Source organism: Sciurus carolinensis, assembly GCF_902686445.1.
Source record: "Sciurus carolinensis chromosome 14 unlocalized genomic scaffold, mSciCar1.2 scaffold_101_arrow_ctg1, whole genome shotgun sequence".
NCBI lineage: Eukaryota > Metazoa > Chordata > Mammalia > Rodentia > Sciuridae > Sciurus > Sciurus carolinensis.
Genome location: NW_025920105.1, coordinates 2,357,843 through 2,382,914, shown reverse-complemented (window position 1 = coordinate 2,382,914; position 25,072 = coordinate 2,357,843). Strand labels below are relative to the sequence as shown.

Here is a 25,072-nt window from a genome sequence, read left to right as displayed (position 1 = left end):
CTTGAATCTGACTCCAACTTCTCCAAGGACATTTGGGATGAACATTCTAGCATTTTCAAAGTGGAGTTTTCATGCTGAAAGAAAAAGAAATTGTCTTTATCTGACATATCTGCCACAAACATACAGATATATTATTTATTCATTCAGGATCTTGCAGGACAGTACAGAGGCAAAGTTTCTGTCTTTGGGGAGTTCATATTTTGTTTAGTGAGAAAACCTCAGAACACCATAACATAATGTGGTCAGTGCTTGGGATTAAAAAGAAGACAGTTTGATAGACTTAGAGGTGAGTGGGAGCAGATAACAATATTTTTTTGAAGATTATGTAAACCTTTCCTTGTTAACATTTAATAGAAACTTATAAGAAAGAATGAGAGAATAAATAAGATAGACAGAAAAGTGCTGTCTTAGGGTAGATGGATTTGATGGTCCACTTCTTCACTATAACACACCCGCACCAATACACAGTTATGGCAGCAGCCTTCTACTTTGGGCAGGGAAAACTTCTAACAATAGGTTTGGCCACTGGAATAGAGCCAATGCAAGCAAATTAATTAAAAACATTTTATGTACAAAAAATTTAAACATGAATTTTTAAGGTCAATGAGAACAGGAGACCTAATTGTGCTGATATGGTATGTGTTGTCCTTTTATGTGCCTGTGGTGCACAGTAAGAAAGTGCCCCAGGATGGTAAAGAAGACCCTTGGGCTACACTGAGGCCAACCCAAGCCCAAACAGGTTGCCCTGGGCACACCAACAGCATTCTGAGGCATCTGTTGAGAAGAATCACTGCATAAAGGGATAATGAGCAGTCTTATAGTTAAACACACTAGTTGTGAATAAGATGCAATCACAGAGGAGAGGCACAGTGGAGGGGACAGTGGCTTCTGAATGGCATTTTCTGTAGCAAAAAGTTTTTGGTGTTATTTTGCATGAACATGGCAACTCCTGGCAATTTACACTGGACTAAATTGCTTAGTGAGAAAACTTGGGACACAACATTCATACTCCAAGTGTAGCCAGGACAGTGTGGGCAAGTTGGCTCAGTTGACTCTATCTCTCTGGATCCTGATTTGGGTTTAAAAGTGTTTCCACCCTATGGACTGACATTCAGTGATAGCTAGCAAATTCTTATACTTTGCCTCTCCAAAAAGAATTCACATTGGGTTTTAATTGATGGGTGAAGATGTCTTTGCAAAGACTCAGAGGTACAATAATTAATTAGATTACTTACTACTTAATCTACACTTGATTATTTATTTTTTAAAAAAATTCATTTTAGTTGCAGGTGGACACAATACCTTTATTTTTATGTGGTGCTGATGATCAATTCCAGGGCCTCACACATGCTAGGCAAGCACTTTACCACTGAGCCACAACCCAAGCCCCTACTTATTTTCCAATGTGGGAATTCATATTGTTTAGCAAATGGCTTACAAGTTGAGTTATTTTACAAGTTGTTGGGCAGTTAAGCTTCAGAGATCATTTGTTGCCTAGCATTTAAATCCTAAATGGGAAATAATTATTACATTCAAATACTTTAATGAATTTCTGCAGGTTGAAAAAGACTTGCAGAGGGGATAAATTGGGTTAGAAAAATTACTTCATGTTTTAAAGATACTCATACCTTTAAAAGATTATGACACTCCAAGTTATTGGGGTTTTACTCCCAAAATTGGTTAAAAGTTGTGATAGTTTTGAAAGACTATCCTGGCTTTGTTTTTTTGTTACTATCTTAGTAACAAAAAAATTAAAAACCAATGTATATGAAGGGAAGAAAAAGTCATATTTTAGAAATATACACATTGATACTTTTTTAAAGGAAGTAAAGTTCTTGCTGCACTAATTGATACATAAAATATCAATAATTTTGCACTTATAATGATGATTATCATTTCTTAATCTCTCTAGCCCTGTCATGGATTCTTACAAATTTTGGGACTATGCTTAATTCTTTAATTGGAAAACAGGACCAGGGCATGGAGTATGGAGAACCCAGCTCTATACTTCTGGCTGTGTCACTGATGAGCAGTTTAACGGGTGACCTTTAGGGAGTTTCTGCTCCCTGTACATCACTCTTGCTTCTTCATCTATGACAGGGAAAAAGAACAGATGACTTTCAAGTTCTCTTCCAGCTTTATAACTGTGGATTATGTAATTATTTTGGCAGACACTAAATGTTTTATCCAAGCCATTATCACCTAAAGTGCATTTTATTTTGTAGTCAACACCATTCCTTGCAAATGTATTGTGTATGTATTGTGACAAAGGACCAGATTTCATCTATCAGAAAAGCAGATAGTGAATCTAGGAGTATGGGTTTTGTCTTATTTATATGTTAAAAAGGGAACCTTTCCTGGAAACCTCTGGTTTTAATTCACTGATTACAGTATAGATATATATTGACTGAGTAAGTGATCTCTGCTGTAAAATGAAACAAGTGTGGAAATTAAAAAAAACATTAAATTTAATCATGCACTTGGCACTGACAACAGCCCAGATCATGCATTTCCTTCCCTGCTGCAGGACCCTTTCCCTAGTAGGCATTTAGTAATGTTATTCTTAAGGTATAAATTCTTGACCACTGAAGATGTATTTCCAGTGGAAGGTGATTAATACAAGTCAAGCCAGAATATTGCTGCTTCAGATAGTCTGTACCTAAAGTAATTATATAGTTTCTATTGATAGTATATTCTGTTGATAGAAACTATGTAATTACTTTAGGTACAGACTGAAGAAATAAATTAATTCATTACTACTGTAATTAATAGTAGAAAATATGTTCATTAATTATTTCATGTATAACTTAGAAGTTTATAGGTTCTTTAGGAGCTTTGGTGGCAATATATGCTGATTTTTGTGAGAAGTTGCAAGTTAAAATAAAAATTTTGTTCTAGTACAAAATGAAGAAATCTTAAGTTAATACTATTTTAATTTTAGCTACATTATCAAATATAAAATGTATCTTTCCCTTTTAAATTTTTTTGTTCTTATTTCTTTTTACTTTCAATTCTCTTTATACTTAACTGATTATGTGGAAAATCTAATGTACTCTTGAGTATATAATAGCATTACTTCTAGTGTATTTGCTTTCTGTCATGCCTAAAGTTTTGTACTGGTACAATTTTTCTGACATCAGATGATATTGCATTTCTGGAGTTATTTTGTAATTTACAGTATTCTGTCAAGAATGAGTACTAAAGTGACTATGTGTCATTTAATGTTTTTGAGCAGCATGTATGTTGACACTGAGTTTCCCTTGTGTGACAGCATAATTCATGTAACATTCAGTAAAATTGCCTTTCTCACCTTTGTAATGGGGAGTCAGTGTTCTCATTGGTGCATTGTAAATTTAAGAAAAGTTTGTTTCATAGGATTGGAGACATGGCACTATTTCCACTTGACATTTAATGATAAATTATGTTGACTCTTGACATGTACTTCAACCTTTTCTTCACCCACAGATATTAGTAATTCCCAAGTGTTATAAAAGAAAGGAATTCATTGATTCTTCCTTCAGAGGCCAGAGATGAGACAAGTGGATAGAAGCTATAGGGAGGTGAATTCTAGATTAGTTAGTGTCAAGAAAAGGTTTTAATCAGAAGGTTCCAACAGTCTTAAACTGTCTAACTAGGGCTTTGACATTGGGTGAGTTTAGTAGTGCTATGTAACTCCCATTCCTAACTGCCTCAGTGCTAGGACTTGTTGAATTTTCAGTCTGATTTTTTGATCAGGGTTTCAAGGCTGATGGGGGTTGGGTGTAAAGAAGAAAATGCACCCCCTTCATGTAAAAGTGAATGTTTCAGGACTGGATTGTGGCTCAGTGGTAAGGAGCTTGCCTAGCATGTGTGAGGAACTGGGTTTAATTCTCAGCACCACATAAATAAAGGTATTGTGTCATCTACATCTAAAACAATACATAAAAAAATTGAAAAACTTTGAAAAGAAGTGAATGTTTCTCCTTTCAAAGGTCCTTATATTGTGATAGGCAATAAGAGTATTTGCTATTGATACTCATTATTATTCCACTTCTATCCTCATGAAGTACACTTATTGAAGCTATTTATCTTTGTGAATACAGGTATTTCCCCCATTTAATGATAAAAACATTAACAAAAAAATGGTCTTTTTTGACCAACTAAAAAAAAAAAAGACTTATACTACATGGGAGGTAGGACAAGGTCCTTCTGCCAGCAGATATTTCATCTGAATAAGAGTTTACCTTCCTCTCTGGCCTTCAGCTTGCCCCTTCCACCCTCATGTGGGGTCACTGTGAATTCTAGTGGACACTACCCACCAGACTTCAGTGCACAATAAGCCCTGATAGAGGTGGTCACGGCCCACATGGCTCCAACCTTCAACATGCCAAAATCTTCATTATCCCAAGGCCTCTGACCTGTTCCCACCAACACTGGAATGATGGGTTCCTTGTAAACAATAATGGTGCTAGCTCTCATAGTTATAGTAGAAAGCAGTGCTATCATGTTTCTGCAAACACTAAGCATCCCCAGACTGTAGGATGCCAACTCATCACCTCTACAATGCAGGTGCCATCATCACCTATTTTCTCTTATTGATTAAAACACAGCAAGGAAAGAAAATGAGTTTGTACAGTTTTGAAGGGGTGGGGTTCAGGGTAGAGCTTAGGGACTCCTGAACTCACAGCCCAAACACTATGGCCAGTATCATCCAAAACACAAGGTCCCCAAAGATGAAAGTGACTAAAGGTGACAGAGGAAGGCAGAAGACAGGGTAGAATGCAGATGGAGAGTCTGAGACCAGAAATGACAGACCCATGAGAAAAATTATTGAGGACCCCATGACAGCACAGGACAAAGACAACTTAGAAGAATATAGGCTCGAGTGAGCTGTATGCTCACCAAGGATGGCGGGTTGGCTGGATGGGCAGAAAGGGAGTGTGTGTGTGTGTGGCCTACCACCAAATGATTACCCAAAACACGAAATATTCTGCACTTCCTGGTGCTTATCACTGTGCCGTCACACCAAGGCTGAACTGCACTCTCCTCATTCCCACTGAAATAAACAAAGCTGAATGTGCAGGAGGTATACATCTGATGTCTGCTGAATGCACAAGTTAGTTTCAAGCAGCTCATCTTCACCATGGAAAACTTTTGTGGCACTCCTAATTTGATTTGGCTAAACACATAATTCAAACCCACAGTGTTTAAGCCTCATGTCTTAATATTTGGGTGTAGTGAAATGTTGGTCTGCTTCTCTCTTTCAGACTCAGATACACACACACAACTTACTGTTGACTGTTCAATGTATCTTCAGGCTTCCATGAAGTAACACCTTCAAAGTTCTGTTGTACGTTCAATGATGTAATTTTTCCTTTCACCAAGTTGTCAGTCAGCAAACTCATTCTTTTTCAAGAGAGTAAATACACTTTACAGTCCTCTGTTGCCAATACAGGCCTGAGAAAAGAAAGCATAAAGTCTTTGAAGACACTCTTAGCTCCATCATTGATCAAGCTCCAACTCCCCATCAACTACAGACAAGACAAGAAAAGTCCTTGACTTCTCAGTGGCCAAACCTGCATGAACACAAAAATCCACATTTCACAAAGATTTCTTAAAAGACACACGGTCAAGGCAAGGAATAGGGGGTTAAAAATTTTCCCAGTGGAACTACTGGCTCAGGTTCTGCTACCAGAAAAGAGATTATTGCTGAAGGAATCATTTCAGAGGATTACATGTATGTATATAAATGTATGCTGTAAATTATACACACACACAATGTTTGCATTTACATAATTTTAGTAAAAATTAAAAACTCACATGTAATCTCAGTAACTCATCTTAGGAGACTGAGGCATTAATATTATAATTATTTTTTTATTAATTGCAATTTAAAAGTCAGCCTTAGTCCCAAGAATTTAGTGTCCAAGGCAAATGGCTGTATATGCACACCATAGTACCAGCTTTGCCAACAAAATTTAGCTGTTAATCTATTACTATAAGGAAGCTTCTGTCCCCAACACTTGAGACTCTCCTCCAGGAGAAGTTAAGCACAAGATTACTAGTTTTAGAGGAGTGGTAAGGATGATAACATCCAGTTTTTTCCCTTTAAAATATTAATTAAAATACATCATTTTTGAAAACCAAAAACAAAACCAAAATCAAGACAAAACAAAACAAAGTGAGCCTTAGAAGCTTAGTGAAGTCCTGAGCAAATTAACAAGTCTCTGTCTTGAAAACATAAAATGTGCTGCAGATGTGGCTTGGTAATTAATTCCTTATACCAAAATAAAAATAAGAAGGGGAGAGGGATAAACAAAGACACTGCTCAACAAATGACAGTGTGTGGCATTTATCTGGACTTTGATTCAAGCAAACTATATAACCAAAAGGTACAATGATAAGTGAAATGCAAAAAAAATTGAAACATTTTTATCCTTTAGAACTACATGTTTAAATTGTCAAACATGCAATCCTGAAGTACTGATCACTACTGTACATGGAAATGTACAGTGCCTAACCATGCTTTCATGAATGTTTAAAGTTTGCTTGATAAAAAATAAAACAGAAGGATTGGTGCAGGGCAGCCTGGGAGGGATGACTATTATAGGATCAATCCCAAGTAAAGCAGAAGTGACCATGGTCCAAGTAATAGATGTATACTCAGAAGGCCTGGGTCCTACTCTGGTCCTGTTCTTCCTAGCTGACTCCCCTTGTATTGGAGACACACTCCACATGAAGAAAAAACTAATAAAAAATAAAGAGGAAACCTGTAATCTCAGTACCTTGGGAGGCTGAGGCAGTATGACCATGAATTCAAAGCCAGTCTCAGCAATGGCAAGGTGCTAAGCAACTCAGTGAGATCCTGTCTCTAAATCAAATGCAAAATCGGGTTGAGGATGTGGTTCAATTCAATTCCCAGTGCCAAAAAAAAAAAAAAAAAAAATTGAGGTCAACATTCATCTCAATTAAAAAGTAAAAAAAAAAAAAATTATAAGGATTCAGATTTTAACACTTACAAACTTGTACTAATTTAATTTATGGAACACTCCACTAAAACAACAGGACAATTTTTTATTGGTTTCCAGGGTATAAGGAAAAACACTTTCACAACAAAATCTTAGTCTAAAACACAAAACTCTATGTAAAATTTAAAGGATTCTAATTATACAAACTGTATTCTCTCATCACAAGAGAATACTTTTAGAAAGTACAAACAGAATTTTACTATAGATCCTAAGAATGTTTAGAATACAGAAATAAGGAAAGATCACAAACAACTTTAGGCTTACAAATTCAGGAATTTTTATAAAACAGACTCATTTCCTAAAAGACAAGAAATATAAAGGCTTATATGAGAAAGAGATAAACTGAACAGCCCTGTATCTATAAAAGAATTTGAGTAGGCTGAAATATTTCCATTAAATCTAGGCTCAAGTGGGTTTACTGGTGAACTTAATGACCTTTTTTTTTTTTTTATTGAAGCGCAAATTAAACCCAGTGCATGACACACAGGAGGCAAGTGCTGCACCACTTAGCTTCACCACTACTGGTTTTAACTTTGATAGAAGATCTCATTAAATTGCTGAGTTTAGCCTTTAACTTGCAATCCTCCTGTTCTTAGCATTCAGAGTACCTGAGATTACAGATGTGCACCAATGTGCCCAGGTTTTCTAAGATTTAAACCAGCATACCTCAAGAAGACACAAGCAAAATGCCTAAAAATTTTAATAAATTGATCTTGGCACAATACATCATGACAAGTAAGAATTATCCTAGGAATGTAAAGCTGGATTAGTCTTTTAAAATTAATAATTTTCTAATAGATGCAAAACAAAGCAATGGACATAATTTGATAACATGATGAAAACTCATCACACTGAAAATAAAAGGAAAATTCTGTAAGTTTTATCAAGTTCAATAAAGAAAAGCAAATAAAACCAGTCTGTGAAGGAAAAGAAAGCTATGTCCAGCATCAACACAATTGTCTACATAGAATATTCTACTACAAAGCTCCTACAAAGAATAAATCATTTTAATGTGATCATGGAATACAAGATCTACAGGAAGATGAACTGTATTCATTCAAGAAAGGAAGAGAAAGTAAAGACACAAAAAATTTTCATTAGCCACTTCAAACATAGAAATAAAACCTCAGTGAGAAACTAACCCATATCCATCAGAGTGAAATAAAACAAATTCTGGTGAAAAGGCAGAGAAACTGGATGATCACTTTGTTGGTGGGAATATAAAATTATACAGCACCTTTAAAAGTACTTTGGCACTTTAAACAACTACACATGGGACCCAGCAGTGGCTCTCCTTGGCGTTCATCCCAAGGAAACGGAAACAACTCCACAAATATCCCTATATAAATATGCCACAGCTAGATTCATAAACACCCACCAAACTGCAAATATCCTCATGAACTTTTGATGGTGGCCAATGAAGAGCTGCTTGTCCATGCCACAGAGTACAACTGAGCAATAGCATGGAAGAACCTACTGACAGACACAGCAACCTGTTTGGGAGAATATTGCTGGGTAAAAAGAGTTGATCCATGTCAGGGACCAAGAAGTTCTCATTCTGAGAACATTCTGACCTTTACAATAAGCAGCAGTGCCCCTCACACCTCCTGGCTGATAATTCTGACAGTATGGCGCCTATGGTGCCGTCCCTGCTTCTCTTCCGGGACTTCACCTTCCCGCCATTGCGAACCTCACCTTCCCGCCAGCGCGAACTTGCAGCCTATCAGGAGCCCAATAGAAGAACACAGCCAACCAGGCTGCACCTCGTCATACCCCTCATTCCCTGAGCATATAAATACCTCTGTGTGAACAATAAAAATTTGCAGCTTGATCAGAATTCCTGTCTTGCTACCTCTCCCTGCGTCTCTTGTCCCTTCATTCCTTCTCTCTTAGGTTTGCCGTTCCGCGTTGATGTCCCGCGGGTCGGGACAGTTGGTGCCCAACGTGGTTGGCTCGAGCCTTTGTTTGAGAAGCGAACGCTGCCCTCTGGGGAGGACTTGGCCAAGCGGGATTCGGGATCGCCTCGGTGGACGCGACTGGGAGTCAGATCCAGGAGGAAATTGAGGCCAGCGCAAGGTGAGTGACGCACCATGGGACAAGCAGTTTCGTCACATGATTTGTTTCTGACGGGTCTCGAGGAGGCCCTCAAGACTCGGGGAGCGCGTGTTAAGAAAAAGGATTTAAGATCATTCTTTTCATACATAGAGGATTTGTGTCCTTGGCTTCCCCTCGAGGGGTCAATTGATGGTAAAAGGTGGCTCAGAGTAGGAGACTGCCTCAAAGATTATTATGAGACTTTTGGTCCTCAAAAGGTGCCTGTCACTGCCTTTTCTTATTGGAATTTAATTAATGAGATTCTTAAAAGCTTACCCTTTGACAGTGGTACTTTAAAACTTGTAAAGATTGGGGAGCAGGCAATGCAATCCACCTCTCGCCCCCCATCGGCATGCCCTTCGGTTAGTATTCAAATGCCCCCTACTCAGCCTTCTCAGGACCCTGGGACCCTCCCAGACCCCGGGAACCTCCCAGACCCCACCTTACCAAAAAAGTCCCCTAAAAGTCCCCCTAAGATTTATCCGGTTTTAAGTCCCTATGATGAGGTGACCCCAGAGGAGGAGGCTACCCTGGAGGAGGCAGCGGCTCAACACCATTCTCCAGACCTGCCACCTCTTAAAAATCCACTTCCCACTTATACACCCCCTGCCTTTCGTGCTCCGGCCCCTCAGGGACCTACTGCCCCCCCCAGACATTTTTTCCCCACTTCCCTTGCCTAATCTAACCCCTTTACGCGAGTCTCTCCAACATAGGCGGGAACAAATCCAACTTTTAAAAGAACTAAAAGCCCTTGATGCCGAGCTTCGCTCACTGGCCTTGGGCACGGAGTTAACACAAACCGGCCCAAGACCCCTCAATACTCGTAAGGTGAAGCCACGTGGTCAGCCTGTTCTTGCCTTTCCAGTCACTCGCAGTCAAGCAGATCAGCCCGCACAAACTGAAGCAGAGAATTTAAAAGGAAGTCAGGAAGAGGAATCAGGGGAGGAGCAAGAGGTAGAACCAGAGAGGGAACAAGAGGAGGACCAGGAATCAGGGGATGAGGAGGAGCCCACCTCTGGACAGAGTGGAGCCCTTGGTTCTTATAAAAGGCTGAGCCTCCGCTTTCTTGAAAGACTTAAAAAGGCTTGTACACAGTATGGCCCCACTGCACCTTATACACTGGCCTTGCTAGAGAACCATAGTACACAGTGGCTCACCCCTAATGATTGGAAATTTTTGGCCCGAGCCACCCTCAGTGCGGGTGACTTCCTGTTGTGGAACGCAGACTTTAGGGAATACTGTCGGGAAACTGCCCAAAAAAATTCAACCAAGGCTTCCTCTAAATCCTGGACCTATGTTAAACTAGTGGGTAATGCGCCATTTGATACTAACCCTAAACAGGCACGCTTTCCTACTGGGCTCCTAGCACAGGTTCAAACTGCTGGTTTGCATGCTTGGAGACGGCTCCCTCAAAAGGGCTTGGCCACCATCTCCCTAGCAAAAATTCGTCAGGGTCCTGACGAGCCTTACAGTGACTTTGTTGCCCCACTTAATCTAACTGCGGAGCGCTTACTTGGACCAAGTGAAAACGAGAGCTCCTTTGTAAAATATCTTGCCTTTGAAAATGCCAACCCACTATGTCAAGATGTTCTTCGGCCCCATAAAGATAAAGGGGACCTTTCTGACTTCATTAGGCTGTGTGCCGGGGTAGGAACAGCCCATGCCATGGGTCTCACCATTGGTGCCGCCTTCACCAAGGCCCTTCACCACCCTGGCCCACGTACTTGCTTTACTTGCAAACAACCTGGCCATTTTGCGCGAGACTGCCCAACAGGGAAACTGGATCAAGGACCCATATCTCCTCAAACAGGGACTAAACCACCTCCGCTCACCCTTTGCCCTAAATGTGGTAAAGGTCGCCACTGGGCCAAGGAGTGTAGATCCAAGACCAATGCCCTTGGACAGCCTATTCCCTCTAACTTCTCGGGAAACTCCTCTCGGGGCCAGCCCCTGGCCCCGACCACCCCCAGAGCAAACCCAGGGGCAATAAGGTTTGTTCCCTCTCAGACTCCCAACCCAATCCAGGCTCCCTGTCCTTCTCCACAATCACCTCCCTCCAACGTGCTACCCCAGGCAGCGCAGGATTGGACCTCTGCGCCTCCACCGATACAATATTAGACTCTATGCAAGGACCTCAAATAATACCCACTGGGGTTGTAGGCCCCCCTCCACCTCATATGTGTGCTCTTATTCTTGGGAGAGCTCCTACCACCTTACAAGGTGTTCAGGTCTTCCCTGGCATCATTGATGATGATTACACTGGAGAAATTAAAATACTGGCCACAGCTGTTAACGGAGTAGCGGCCATCCCTGCAGGAACAAAAATTGCACAATTAATACTCCTTCCCCTCAATTCAGGAAATTCACCAGGAAACACAGCCTCTTTAGGTTCCTCTGATGTGTATTGGGTCCAACCTATCTCCCACAAAAGACCCACTCTTACCTTATTTATTGAAGGAAAGAAATTCCAAGGGATCCTAGATACTGGTGCAGACGCCACAGTTATTTCTCAAAAATATTGGCCATCAGAATGGCCCCTCACCTCATCACTAACTGACCTTAAAGGAATAGGGCAGTCAAGAAACCCCTTAGTTAGCTCCAGGGTGCTTAATTGGACTGACACAAAAGATAACACAGGGAATAAAGGAACCGTTACCCCCTTCGTTGTTCCTGATCTCCCTGTCAACCTTTGGGGACGAGACATTCTAAGCCAAATGAAAGTTATTCTTGCTAGTCCCGACTCTTTAGTCACTCATCAAATGCTTCGTATGGGCTTTATCCCTGGTACAGGCCTTGGGAGGCTAGGACAAGGACAGGTTGAGCCTGTACAGCCCATACAAAAAACAGACAAATTTGGACTTGGGTATTTGGATTTTTAGTGTCGGTCCCTGACCCTCCTGTACCCCATGCAGACAAAATTATTTGGGAAACTCAAACTCCTGTGTGGGTGGATCAGTGGCCCCTTACCCAAGAAAAATTAGAGGCTGCCTCCATGTTAGTACAGGAACAGTTGACAGCCGGCCATGTGGAACCCTCAACCTCACCCTGAAATACTCCTATTTTTGTTATTAAGAAGAAATCAGGCAAATGGCGCCTTTTACAGGATTTGCGCGCTATCAATAAGGTTATGCGCCCGATGGGGGCATTACAGCCAGGCATCCCTACACTGGTAGCTATTCCTAGGGACTATTATAAAATGGTCATCGACTTAAAAGATTGCTTTTTTACTATTCCTTTACATCCTGATGACAGACCCTATTTTGCTTTCGGCCTCCCCCGCATCAATTTTCAGGGCCCTATGCAAAGATTTCAATGGAAGGTCCTTCCCCAGGGTATGGCTAACAGTCCTAGTCTTTGCCAAAAATATGTTGCTCAAGCAGTAGACCCTGTGAGAGAGCGGTGGCCACAAGTTTATATATTACATTATATGGATGATTTGTTAATTGCTGCACCTAATACCTATGATCTTAACAATTGTTATTTGGATCTCTATAAAGCCCTTACTGCCTTGGGACTTCAGATAGCCCCTGATAAGGTTCAAACACAGGACCCCTACACCTACTTGGGCCTCAAACTTCAAACTAATCAAATTCAAATCCCTAATATACAATTGCGTGTGGACCATCTCCATACTCTTAACGATTTCCAAAAACTACTAGGGGATATCCAATGGCTAAGACCATATTTAAAACTACCCACCTATGTGCTTTTGCCTCTTAATGATATTTTAAGGGGAGATTCTGACCCTTCTTCTCCTCGAGAGCTTACTCCCGAGGCACGGCAAGCATTAATTCAAGTCACAGAAGCCATCGCTCAACAATTTGTTACACAAATATCTTATAACCTTCCTTTGGTTTTGGTTATATTACACACCCCTCATACACCCCCGGGACTATTCTGGCAGCGGGATCCACATTTTAAAAATAAGGGTTGCCCCTTGCTCTGGGTTCATTTGCCCACCACATCCTCTAAAGTTATTGCTGTCTATCCTGCTCAGGTAGCTTCTATCATTATTAAAGGTCGCTTGCTTTCTCGACAACATTTTGGCAAAGACCCTGATAACATTCTGATTCCATACACTAAGGATCAAACCCAATTTTTGCTACAGACGAGGGATTAATGGGGTATTGCTCTATCAGGCTTTTTGGGAATAATCGATAACCACCTTCCCAATGACCCCCTTTTGCATTTTGCTCAGTTACATCCATTTATTTTTCCTCGGGTTACTCAGAAGGCTCCTATTCCACAAGCCCCTACTGTTTTTACAGATGGCTCCAGCAATGGCCGTGCAGCCTTTGTTGTTGATAATCAGCCTACCACCTTTGACACTGCTCATCCATCAGCACAGCTTGTAGAATTGTTTGCTATAACACAAGTCTTTATGACATTTTTTGATAAACCTATTAATATTTATACAGACAGTGCTTACATTGCCCATTCTGTGCCCCTATTGGAGATTTCACCTGCCATTAAGGCTTCCTCCAATGCAGCCTTTTTGTTTAATCAGCTTCAACAACTAATTCAGGCTAGAAAACATCCATTTTTCTTAGGACACATTAGAGCACATTCTGATCTTCCCAGTCCCCTATCACGGGGTAATGCTCAGGCTGATGCAGCCACTCGGTCCCTTTTCCCAGTTCTTATTGGATCCATCCAAGAGGCCACAGATTTACACAAACTTCACCACTTAAATTCTCAGAGCCTTCGGTTACTCTGTAAAATTACCAGGCAACAAGCAAGGGAAATTGTAAAAGCGTGTCCTGCTTGCGTTGTCTCCCTTCCTATTCAACATCTGGGTGTTAACCCTCGAGAATTACTGCCCAATCAGATTTGGCAGATGGATGTTACTCACTTTCCTGAATTTGGGAAAACAAAGTACATACATGTTTCCATAGATACCTTTAGTGGCCTTATTTTTGCATCACCGCATTGCGGAGAAGCTACCAAGGATGTCATTTCTCATCTTGTCTCAGCCTTTTCCATAATGGGAAAGCCAGCACATATTAAGACAGATAATGGCCCTGCATATACCAGTACCAAGTTCAAACAGTTTTGTGCCACTCTTCAAATCTCTCATACTACTGGAATTCCATATAACCCTCAAGGTCAAGGCATTGTGGAACGTGCACACCTCACCTTAAAAACCTGGCTTACCCGCCTTAAGGCCTCTTCCCTTGCATTTACCACTCCCAGGGATCGCCTTAATCATGCATTATTTGCTCTTAACTTTCTTACCCTAGACAATGAAGGACATTCGACCACGGACAGACATTGGCATCCCTCTTCTAATTCTGCTCGCCCATCTGTTATGTGGCGCGATCCTTTAACAAATAAATGGAAAGGCCCAGATCCCATCCTCATTTGGGGACGAGGCTCAGCTTGTATTTTAGATCAAGAACAAGCAGCCCCAAGATGGTTACCAGAACGCCTGGTCAAACAGGTCAATGATTTACCACAACCCAGGGACGGAAACCTTCCCCCTGAGGATGAATCTTCCTCTCTTATAGATGCAGCCGACAATCTATGCGAAAATCCCCTGAATGACAGACCCTGTGACTGCACACCATTGCTTCTCTGGATAATGGCTGCCTGTTCACTGCTCTCCCACAGCCATGCAGGACTTGAGGACCCTGCTAAGGTCCCCTCCTTTGCTTGCTGCTTATTGTATCTATAGGTCCTTTAATATTCAACAAGATCATGGCTTTTCTTAAAGCTCAAATTGAGGCTATACAGGCGAAACCTATTCAGGTTCATTACCATCGACTGGAGATGATGGATCATGATGGTGATCTTAAAAGACCATCACCCCTGTGAGCTGAACTGGACAGCCAATGACGGGTAAGATTCGTAAGAGCTCATACCAACCTAAGACAGGAAATGAGGGCTAGAGCCTCATTATCCAATGACGGGTAAGGATGTTGCTCTATCACGGACAACCTAAGACAGGCGCAGTTCCCGAGGGATTGTCACTCCAGCCCTATACCTGTTCAGGCAAGCTGTGCCCCCATCTCGCCACATAACCTCTATCACCCCCTTAAAATATGGCTATCGAAAAATGGTCAATAATTTTATATAAGAAAGGGGGAAATGTCAGGGACCAAGAAGTTCTCATTCTGAGAACATTCTGACCTTTACAATAAGCAGCAGCGCCCCTCCCACCTCCTGGCTGATAATTCTGTCAGTATGGCGCCTATGGTGCCGTCCCTGCTTCTCTTCCGGGACTTCACCTTCCTGCCAGCGCGAACTTGCAGCCTATCAGGAGCCCAATAGAAGAACACAGCCAACCAGGCTGCACCTCGTCATACCCCTCATTCCCTGAGCATATAAATACCCCTGTGTGAACAATAAAAATTTGCAGCTTGATCAGAATTCCTGTCTTGCTGCCTCTCCCTGCGTCTCTTGTCCCTTCATTCCTTCTCTCTTAGGTTTGCCGTTCCGCGTTGATGTCCCGCGGGTCGGGACAGATCCACAAAACTTACACAATGTGTAACTCATTAATACACATTGCTGAATACCTGGCATTACAGGTATGCATCACTGTGTACAGAATTTACAAATAATTGAAGGAGGAAATAATACCAATTTACCCAAAAGTCTTCGCAATGGATGCTTATGATATAAATCTGAATATTGAATAATAATGTGCATGTAAAGAGTCACATATGATAAAGTTTCAGATCCATGCACACATGCCAGTACATGTAACAGTGGTTAATCTGACTAGGCTTAAGCTGGAGCCAACTTCCTCATTGTGCCAGTACACTACTTATGCAAGATGGTTTACCATTAGGAGAAAAGGAGTGAAGTATGCATGTCTGGTTTATTTCTTATAACAGCACATTAATTTTCACCTACTCCAAAATAAAGTATTTTTAAAAAACAAATAATATGGTTATCAAAAGTTTGGGGCTGGGGAGATAACTCAGTCGATAGAGTGCTTGCCTTTCAAGCACAAGGCCCTGTGTTCAATCCCCAACACCGCAAAAAAAAAAAAAAAAAAAAAAGTTTGAAAATATTGGAGTTTTAAGTCCAAGAAAAATATATTTCAACAAAAATTGTAACATTATACCTCTGTTCTTTCATTTTTTATTTCCTAAATGTTCTTTAATAATTAGAATATTTTTACTGATGAAATGATTGAAAGAGAATTAAATGGACAAATTCTGCAAACAGGTACAAGTTATGCAAAAAATTGAAAATTCATTTACTGCAAAAATTATTTTAAATTAGTTGCATTTCTATATTGTAACAACAAATACCAAAAAATGATTTTTTGGTAGGTCTGAGGACCAAATCCAGGGCCACTCACAAATCCAGTCATCTTTAATTTTATTCTTGTGACAGGGCCTGGCTAAATCTGCAGACTGAGTTTTATTTCTGCTGCCATCCTCCTGAGTAGCTGGGAATGCAGGCATGGCTCTTTTCACTCAGCAGAAATTGAACTTTAAAATAGCACTATTTACAACATGTATCAAAAATTTGAGTACTCAGGAATAAGTTTCACAACCCATTAAAAAACATTAATATAAAAACCTGAGGGAGATTTAGAATGGAATAAGAACAGGATGGCAAAGGAGGATGTCAAAAACAAGTCCAGACAGTGAGAGAACAAAGAGTGTCTGCCAATAAGGCCAAATTCTAGATGACAAATGTGCCCATGCACATGAGCAGAGACCCACCAGAAAGACTAAAACAGATATGTGGGTATGGGAAAAGGAAACAAAACTAAAGAAAAGAGAGCCTGGAGTCAGAGCAGATAGAAAAAGGAGGAGGGCCTAAAACTTTTGAAAAGAACAAGTCAGTACTTTCCTATAGGATTCCAGGCTCTGACTCTGGGGCCCCTTCTCTTCAAAGGAATCTGTTACTTAACTACCCTTGCTATTGTAGAAAACCTGCTGCCTGCTTGCTATCTTCCTGTTCTATTAAATGCAAAAAAATTTTTTTTGATCAAAATTACTCAACAGCTAAGTTTTGACTAACTGGGTTAGATACCAAGCCCCAAATACATTAAAAAACCCAAATAAAGCAAAGTTATTAAAAATTTATTCAAGACCTATACCCTGAAAACTGTGCACATAAACCAATAGTAAGAGAAATTTAAATGACTTAAATAAATTGAAAGATGTGTCATGGTCATATTTGAATAGAGTCAATATTTTTCTAAATCTCAATTCTTCCTTACACTGAGTTATTAAGTTTTTTGTACTCTAAACATAACCCCAGCAAGACTTGTGGAAAAGCAGAACCTAAAATGGAATGAAAGAGAAAAGAGTAGAGAAGAGTCAAAACAGCAGAAAAGAAGTTGGAGAAACAGCACTACCCACCCAGTTCCAAGCTTATTGCAAAGCTCAGCAACATCACAGTGTGTAAGGACAATGAGACCAAGTGAATATAGCAGAGGACACAAGCAGACTCACACCTGAGTGGTCAAGCAAGCTTTGACAAATGTGCCATGTCAATGGGAAAAGGAGAATCTTTTCCACAAATGGGTGTAGAAAAAACTTCATAACCATATGCAAAATTAAATATATAAATAAATAACTCTCAAGCTCTGCTTCACACACTATGACCAATTAAGTGGGAATGATCACAGATCTAAATTTAAGTGTTCAAAATATAAAACCTTCTAAAACAAGAGATAAAAATCATCACAACCTTGGTTTTGGCTGACTTATGTAAAATACAAATGGCATGAAGTCTGAAAGAAAAAGAGGACTGGATGTACCTCAGTGGTACAGCACTTCCCTAGCATGCTTAAGGCCCTGGACTCAATTCCCAGTACAAGAAAAAGACATGAGCAATAAATGAAAGGACTGTTGACCATGAACACGGATTGGTGACAAGGTACAAGAGCTGTAACTTTGTACACAGTGGTGAGAATGTAATGTAGTTATCTGGAAAGAACTTGGCAGATTCTTAAAGTGGACACCTACATCATGGTCAACATATTCCACTCGTGGGCATCAACCAAGAAAAATTCAAGTAGAGTTCTGCATGTATATTATACACACACAGCAAATGTGAACAAGTAATTGGATAAACAAACTTAAATATACACAATCAGTACTAAAAAAGAAAATAATACACACAAGATGTGAAAGCCAAAACTATGCAAGAAGATAGAGAAGAACATGAAAATTGTATGATTATATAATGTATTAAAATCTTATAGTGCAAAAAGGCACAGCAGCAGTTTCTTGCAAACAAGGAGGTAGTAAAGGTGGAGCAAGAAACTTCTGGGGAAAATGGATACATTTATTATCCTGGAAGTGCTGGTGTTTCCTTAGGGCACAACCTAAATGTGTGCAAGTTTTTATAACTCAATTATACTTCAGTAAAGTATATGGAAAAACCAAACAAGTCATATTACAAGTTTAAATTTAAAAAAAGGGAGGAAGAAACTAAAGGTTTGTGTAGGAAGATAACCACAAGAACAAAATAAGTATTTCTAAATAGCAAAAGACATTTATATACAAACAAGCTATTTATAGAGCATCATTGTCAAGGCAGATCCTGGGACACCATAGTTGCTTCTAGGGTATCACATGTTCAAAGCTATTTTATCACAAGAGCAAAATGTTGTTTGCCTTTTTTCTGGTTCTCCCAAGAGTGTATAGTTGAATTGTCCACAGGTTACATGACACAAGTTGAACATAAAATATAGAAAGAGGGGAATCCCGCTGTACTCTAATTAGCCAAACAGCAAGTTCGCAAAACTTTACAGCAATGCCACGCTTTCCACTGATTTTTTTTGAAGATCAATATATATTTTACTAAAAATGCTAATATTTTAAATTCAATATTTTAAAAGAATGTAGTCCTTTTTAAATTCTCAGTTTTAGTTCCCAACAGGGCAAATGTTGATAAATAAATGAAGGTTCTTTGGGATGTTCAGTGTTGGAGAAGAGCTATTAATTGCATCAAATACTACTCAGGCAGGCCACCCGGGAGGAATAACTGCCCTGCTAAGTTCCAGCCTGCTGACATAGAATAAACTTTGAATTCTCCTACTTTCTAAGTGTCCTCTTATTGTTTCCCCAACAATGGGTTATGGAAAATAACATTCCGATGAGATAGCCCCAAAGAGAAGTAGAGAGACAAGCACCTTTCAGGAGGGAGGGGCAATTAGCCTAACAATTAACCTCCCACTAAATCTTTTCTTAATAACAATGGGCCCTGAAGGAAAGGGGCAGATACTGAATTCAGGGCTCTGGACTTTGACCTTCCCCCACTGCAAAATAGTCCTAAATGGAAGCACAGAAAATTATCAAAACTCTGGGAAACAATGAATCTCAGAGAAAGAAAAGCAATGGGCAAGATTTGAGTACTTATCCCTCAGGATCTGGACTTCTATTTTCCCAGATAACAACTGAGTTTCAACCTTTTAACAACTACCTTCTGTTAGGTTGGAATTTGGGCGACTGTAGAAGAGGGAGTGGGGCAGCGTGCCAGTGACCAATCAAAGTGGACAGGAAAATTCCACCGGTCACTCAGCAGGATTCCTGCCTATTTCGGCCTGTAAAGACCCTGGGTAGCCGGGGCCACTCGCGATTTTCTCTGGGTCCCTACCTAACCTGTACCGTGGGGATGTGGGAATTTCGCCCCAGAGCCAAATTCCAATAACACTTGCTATGGCCGCTTTCTGTAAATTTTATTTGGCCGCTAACCATGCCCCTGAGCTTACACCTTCCTAAGCTAAAATTTTAGCCTGCACAACTATGTCCCTGACTGTGCTAACTGCATGTCCACAGTGTCCAATAAAACTATAAAACCAAGACTCCTTTTGTAGCCCACAAGCCATCTCCATGCCCAGAAAATGGGCCCTAACAGTGCCTGATCTATTGACTTTGTTATAGAATAAAGGAAAACTTGCTGATTCGAGGTTGGCATCCCATCTCCTGCATCCGTCATTTGTGGGCCATGAGCTTACAATCACCATCCCTGTTCTTTCCCAAGTTTACCTGATAAGAAATGGCTGTAACACAGTATAAACCATGTTTCCCAGCGCTCCTCCCCTGGGACGGTGTCCCCTGGACCATGCTTCCATTCATCAGGCTCAAATGGGGATCGGGAAACAGAGTCTTCGTATACCCTACCACACTCAGGTCTTCTTGTCCAGAAGTTCTTGGACAGTGACAAAGCTAGACCCCAGCATGGCCTAAGGGCAAAAGGTAACAGAGAGCTAGGGGTAACCTGGAACATACAGTACCTTCTTGATCCTGTCCAGGAAGAGCTCTTTGGTGCTAGTTCAGCTGCCCTACAGCAGACCTCTCGCCCTGAAACCCAACAAAATCGCTGTGTCCACGTGAACGCTGAAAACCTGCAGCCACTCAAGCAGCACGGAGGTCACACAAGAAGCCATCACCTCCCACCTGGCATCACGAGGACCAATACTGGCAGCTTTCCTTGGTGACGCCACCTTCCTAGCTTGTAGGTCTTAGAATTCAGGTACTGCACGATGGCGAGGCAGCATACCAGGATAATGTTCGGTGGATAATGAGCCAGGAAGCTGAGTCATCTCATCCTTATTTATCATAATCCCATTGCCATGACAACTCCCGCCACTAAGGACTTATCGCCATGGTAATTCCCGCCTCAGGATTGGCATTACAAAATGACCAATGAGGACGAAGTGGGCAGCATTCTAATTTGGCATTGTAAAGTAACCAATGGGCGAATATTGGACACTATTCTAATCAGGTGTTACTAGATAACCAATAGGAACAAATGGGGTGAGGCCTTCAATCAGATCTGTATAGTAAGGAATGTCTTACAGCCCAGCACATAAGACAAATTTGCAGACTTGGGAATTTTAAACTTCTCTTGCTCAGCCCACTCCACTCCACTGCACAGAGTGCTGTTTTCACCTTCACTTTCAATAACCAAGAACCTGGACCCCAACTGCACAACCCAACTAGCACATGCACTCGATATCTTTTCTGTGGTCGTAATGCACCAACATTAAAAACAAGTGAAAGAGATGCGACGCAGAGAATGGAGAAGGGACAGGACTGCATGGAACATGCAATAGGGAATGTTTGTCTACAGAAGAAAGAAAAAAACTCTCCAAATATTAACGATAAGTATTTGGTAATGGCAGACTTTTGTGATGGTGGTACTGTTAGGTAGGAGTTCAGGTACACCAAGAAGGCAGAGGCAGGTTACAAGAAAAATGCCAGACAAGACAGGGAATTGAGCAATCACATCTCTGTAAGTCCCATTGCCATGACAACTCCCGCCTTAGCTATGGCATTCTAAAACAACCAATGGGGATGAAGTGGACAGTATTCTAATTAGGTTTTCTAAATTAACCAATGGGGAAAATTTCAACGCTTCTAATCAAGTACTACAAGATAACCAATAGGAGGCAATCAATGGGAGCAATCAGGAATATATAGGGAAGTGAATGCTTTATAGCCAGGCATAGAAGACACTGATTTCTGGACTTCCTAGATTTGTGGACCTTGAACCTCTCTCTCAGTCAACCCACTCCACTCCACCCTAAGGAGTGCTTCCTGGCCACTATGGTTAAAACCAAGAGTGGCATCAATCTGAGACTGCCCAGACAATGGTTGGGCAGATCCTTATAGAAGGACTTTTTGTATAAAGTTGTGGTAGTCTCTGTGCAAATTGTGATTATGACACAGTACTTTTTGATAGTCACTAACAAGTAAATATTGCCCTCTCACAATATTCAGTTATACTAAATCTGAACTACAAATCAGGGGTGATGATGATGGAGCTTGGGACATCAGGATCCTCTATGCTCATTCCTCAGATTCTTGGTTATCTTCACAGGCTGCAGGCATAAGAGAAGTGGTGTGTAGCTGAGACTGGCTTAAAAATACTTTTGTTTATGCTTTATCAAGGAGCCCACTAATTGGCCATTGCACTGTTGCCAGCTCTTGTACTGAGCCCTGTTTTTCACCCCTCATGCCTGGTATACAGAGGCAGCTGGGTTTGACACTGTTACCTGCTCATCAGGGTGGCAGATGCAGCAACAGACAGGTAAGGATCACCCAGTCAGGTGTCTGTGACTCAACTCTGGTGTTGCATAATCTGGGAAGGGATATGAGAACACTACCACTGAGTAGCATCAGTAGAAAGCTATGGAAACTAAGTACAAAGCGCTTCTGCCCAACCGGCTGTCCTATATCAGTTCCCCCAATCCCTGGCATTTATCTGTTCTCATCTGATTTTTGCTTTTCCTTGTTCTCCTGCACACACACAAATGCAGCCCTCCCTACCTCTGCCTGTCTCAGGTGCACCAACTTCTCTGCTTGCTAATATTCATGCCTCGCAGTGTCTCCTTTTATCCAGCAGATGGCAGTGGTTCTGCATTTTCTGGTTTTCCTTCCAGCTAACACCTGTCCCTGTGATTCCTAAATATGGTTAATCATTCCTGACTTTCTAAACCCTTGGGGGGTGGCGGGTCACAGCTCTGGCTGTCACAGCTCTTTGGCAGGAAGGTGCTGGAAACCACACTCACTCAACCTATCCTTGCTTTGTTGGATGTTTTCCTCCATTCTTGGCTCCAGGCTCTACCATCCCCATCAGTTTTCTGTGGAGTTTGGATGGTTATGTCTGCAGGCAGGATGGCATGAAACTGCTTTGTTAGGTGTGGAAGTAGGAGCCCCAGGAAAGACAGGAAGAGCCAGTGGGTTTTATGAGTCATCATTTGTCCTCCAACCTTTTCTATGGTACTGTCTATATCTTAACCTCAACTCTCGAGTCTTCTGGGTGGGCTCCGCGGCGCAGGCCGGGTTACGCGGAGGGCTCGGCGGGCAGCAGCGGTGGCCTTAGGAAGGCCGCGGCGCCATGGGGGGGGCGGTAGGCGGACGAGGTGAGGGCCGTCAGCGGGCCCGGCGGCGGGGAGGCCGGGGGCGGGGGTCGTCCGGGCTGCTCGGGGCCGTGGGGCGGGGTCGCCGGCCGTCGGGGTGCAGGAGGCCTGGGCCGCCGCGAGGAGCCGCTGCCCGCCGCCGGGCCGCTGGACGACGACGCTCCCGCTGGGGCCCCGCCTGAGGAGGACGCGGCGGAGGCCGCGGAGGATGGAGGAGTGGAAGGAGGAGGGCGAGGCGGAGATCCAGGAGCACGGGCCCGAGCACTGGTTCTCCAAGTGGGAGCGGCAGTGCCTGGCCGAGACCGAGCAGGACAAGCAGCTGTCCCCTGAGGTGCAGGAGAAGGCGGCGGCCGCCGCGCCGCCCGAGCACAAGCAGCAGAAGCTGTGGCACCTCTTCCAGAACTCGGCCACCACGTGCCAGCTCTACAAAGACCGAGTGTGTCAGCAGCCATGACTTTCCCTCTGGGTCCCCTTCCAAAACGCAGCCACCGCGGTCACCAACCTCTACAAAGAAAGTGTGGATACCCATCAGCGAAGTTTTGATATTGGAATTCAGATTGGCTATCAGCGACGCAATAAGGATGTGCTGGCTTGGGTTAAAAAACGCACTATTCGTAGAGAAGATTTGATCAGCTTCCTGTGTGGAAAGTTTCCTCCACCACGAAACTCTAGAGCTCCCCCAAGACTGACTGTAGTGTCCCCTAACCGAGCTACTTCAACGGAAACTAGCTCATCTGTAGAGACTGATTTGCAACCCTTCCGGGAAGCCATAGCTCTGCATGGTCTTAGTGGTGCAATGGCTAGTATAAGCGTGCGCTCGAGTACCCCAGGCTCTCCTACACATGTAAGCAGTGGATCGAATGCTAGTCGAAGGAGAAATGGACTCCATGATGTCGATTTGTACACTTTCATATCAGAAGAAATGGCACTCCACTTGGACAATGGTGGAACTAGAAAGCGTACCTCAGCCCAGTGTGGCGATGTCATTACAGACTCACCAACCCATAAACGCAACAGAATGATCTAAACTGCAAACATTCTCACACCCACCATGCTGCTTGAAAGCCACTCGATCCTCAACATATACTATTATTGCAAAGGCAACATGAGGCCATCTTCCCTTGTTCACTGTTTAACACAAGTGAATTCCATAGTGGTTGCCATAAAAGGAAGTTCTAGGTATTTACAGTAGATGCCTCTTGTAATATGGCTTTCTCAAAAACTATAATCCTAGCAGAGGACATCAGATATCGTGTGGTCCTTAGCAAGATCATCATAGGCAAACATATCCGTTCCAAGGCTAAAAGTGACCTTAACTGTATTTATTCTCAAAGGGAAAGGAAATATCAGATGTTTATTTGGTTATAGAATTTTTTTTTTCTCCCCAGTCCATTTCCTGCTGGGTTGAGTATTTTGCTTCAACAGTATTGCCAGGTTCCCCAAATTATCTAAAAACAGGATTTGACTTCCTTGTCAGATCTCCAGGCTTCCATTTTTACAGCTGCACTGTACCATGCACCTGGTTTCTGTATAGTAACGGTGTGCAACTTCTAATTATTGGACTGTGTCCTGTTTTTAGTTTTCAACACAGTTTCTAATTCTGGTGATTGTGTGATGTAAAGAGGTGCTATGATGGTCATGCTATTAATACTTAATATTGAATCAATACACAGAACTTTATTGGATTCACTTTGTGTGTGTTAGTGCTCTAAAAATAGCAATATTATTGAACTGCCCCAGATTAACCCTGTAGGCTTCAAATACTCAGTTTTAAGACAAGCACTACTTCTATGCAGGGTACTCCTTACAGTAAATGTAAACTTGTAGACTGCATTCAAGGTGACCTGAAATAGAGAGGTCATGAACTTTGAGAGTGGGCTTCCTTTTGGTTCAGTATTAGTGAGGGGAGATGGATGGTGGGGTAGGTATTTATTCAAGTCTTTCATTTCCTGCTTTTCATTTTTCATGGATGCCCTACTTTGTGCAGTTTCCATTGTAATCGGTGGAAGGTGACAAAGCTGTTTTATCTACTAATAATGTGATCAAATGCATTTCTTGGTATGTTCCAAAGGGAAGCTTTAAAGTATTCATAATACATAGGCATGTCCGTTTCAGGTAAAATGACAGATTG

General features: G+C 41.8%; 1 long non-coding RNA gene and 1 pseudogene across 1 annotated transcript; one reads left to right on the top strand and one right to left on the bottom strand.

The window, feature by feature from the left end:
- Positions 1 to 20,578, bottom strand: LOC124973195 (uncharacterized). The gene is made up of 3 exons (XR_007106637.1): positions 20,311 to 20,578; positions 5,272 to 5,436; positions 1 to 74 (listed from the first exon to the last, which is right to left on the bottom strand). It is a non-coding gene; the product is annotated as an uncharacterized LOC124973195 (long non-coding RNA).
- A 2,571-nt stretch (positions 20,579 to 23,149) lies between these two features.
- Positions 23,150 to 24,732, top strand: LOC124973223 (telomere attrition and p53 response 1 protein-like; annotated as a pseudogene).
- The last annotated feature ends 340 nt before the right edge of the window (positions 24,733 to 25,072 follow it).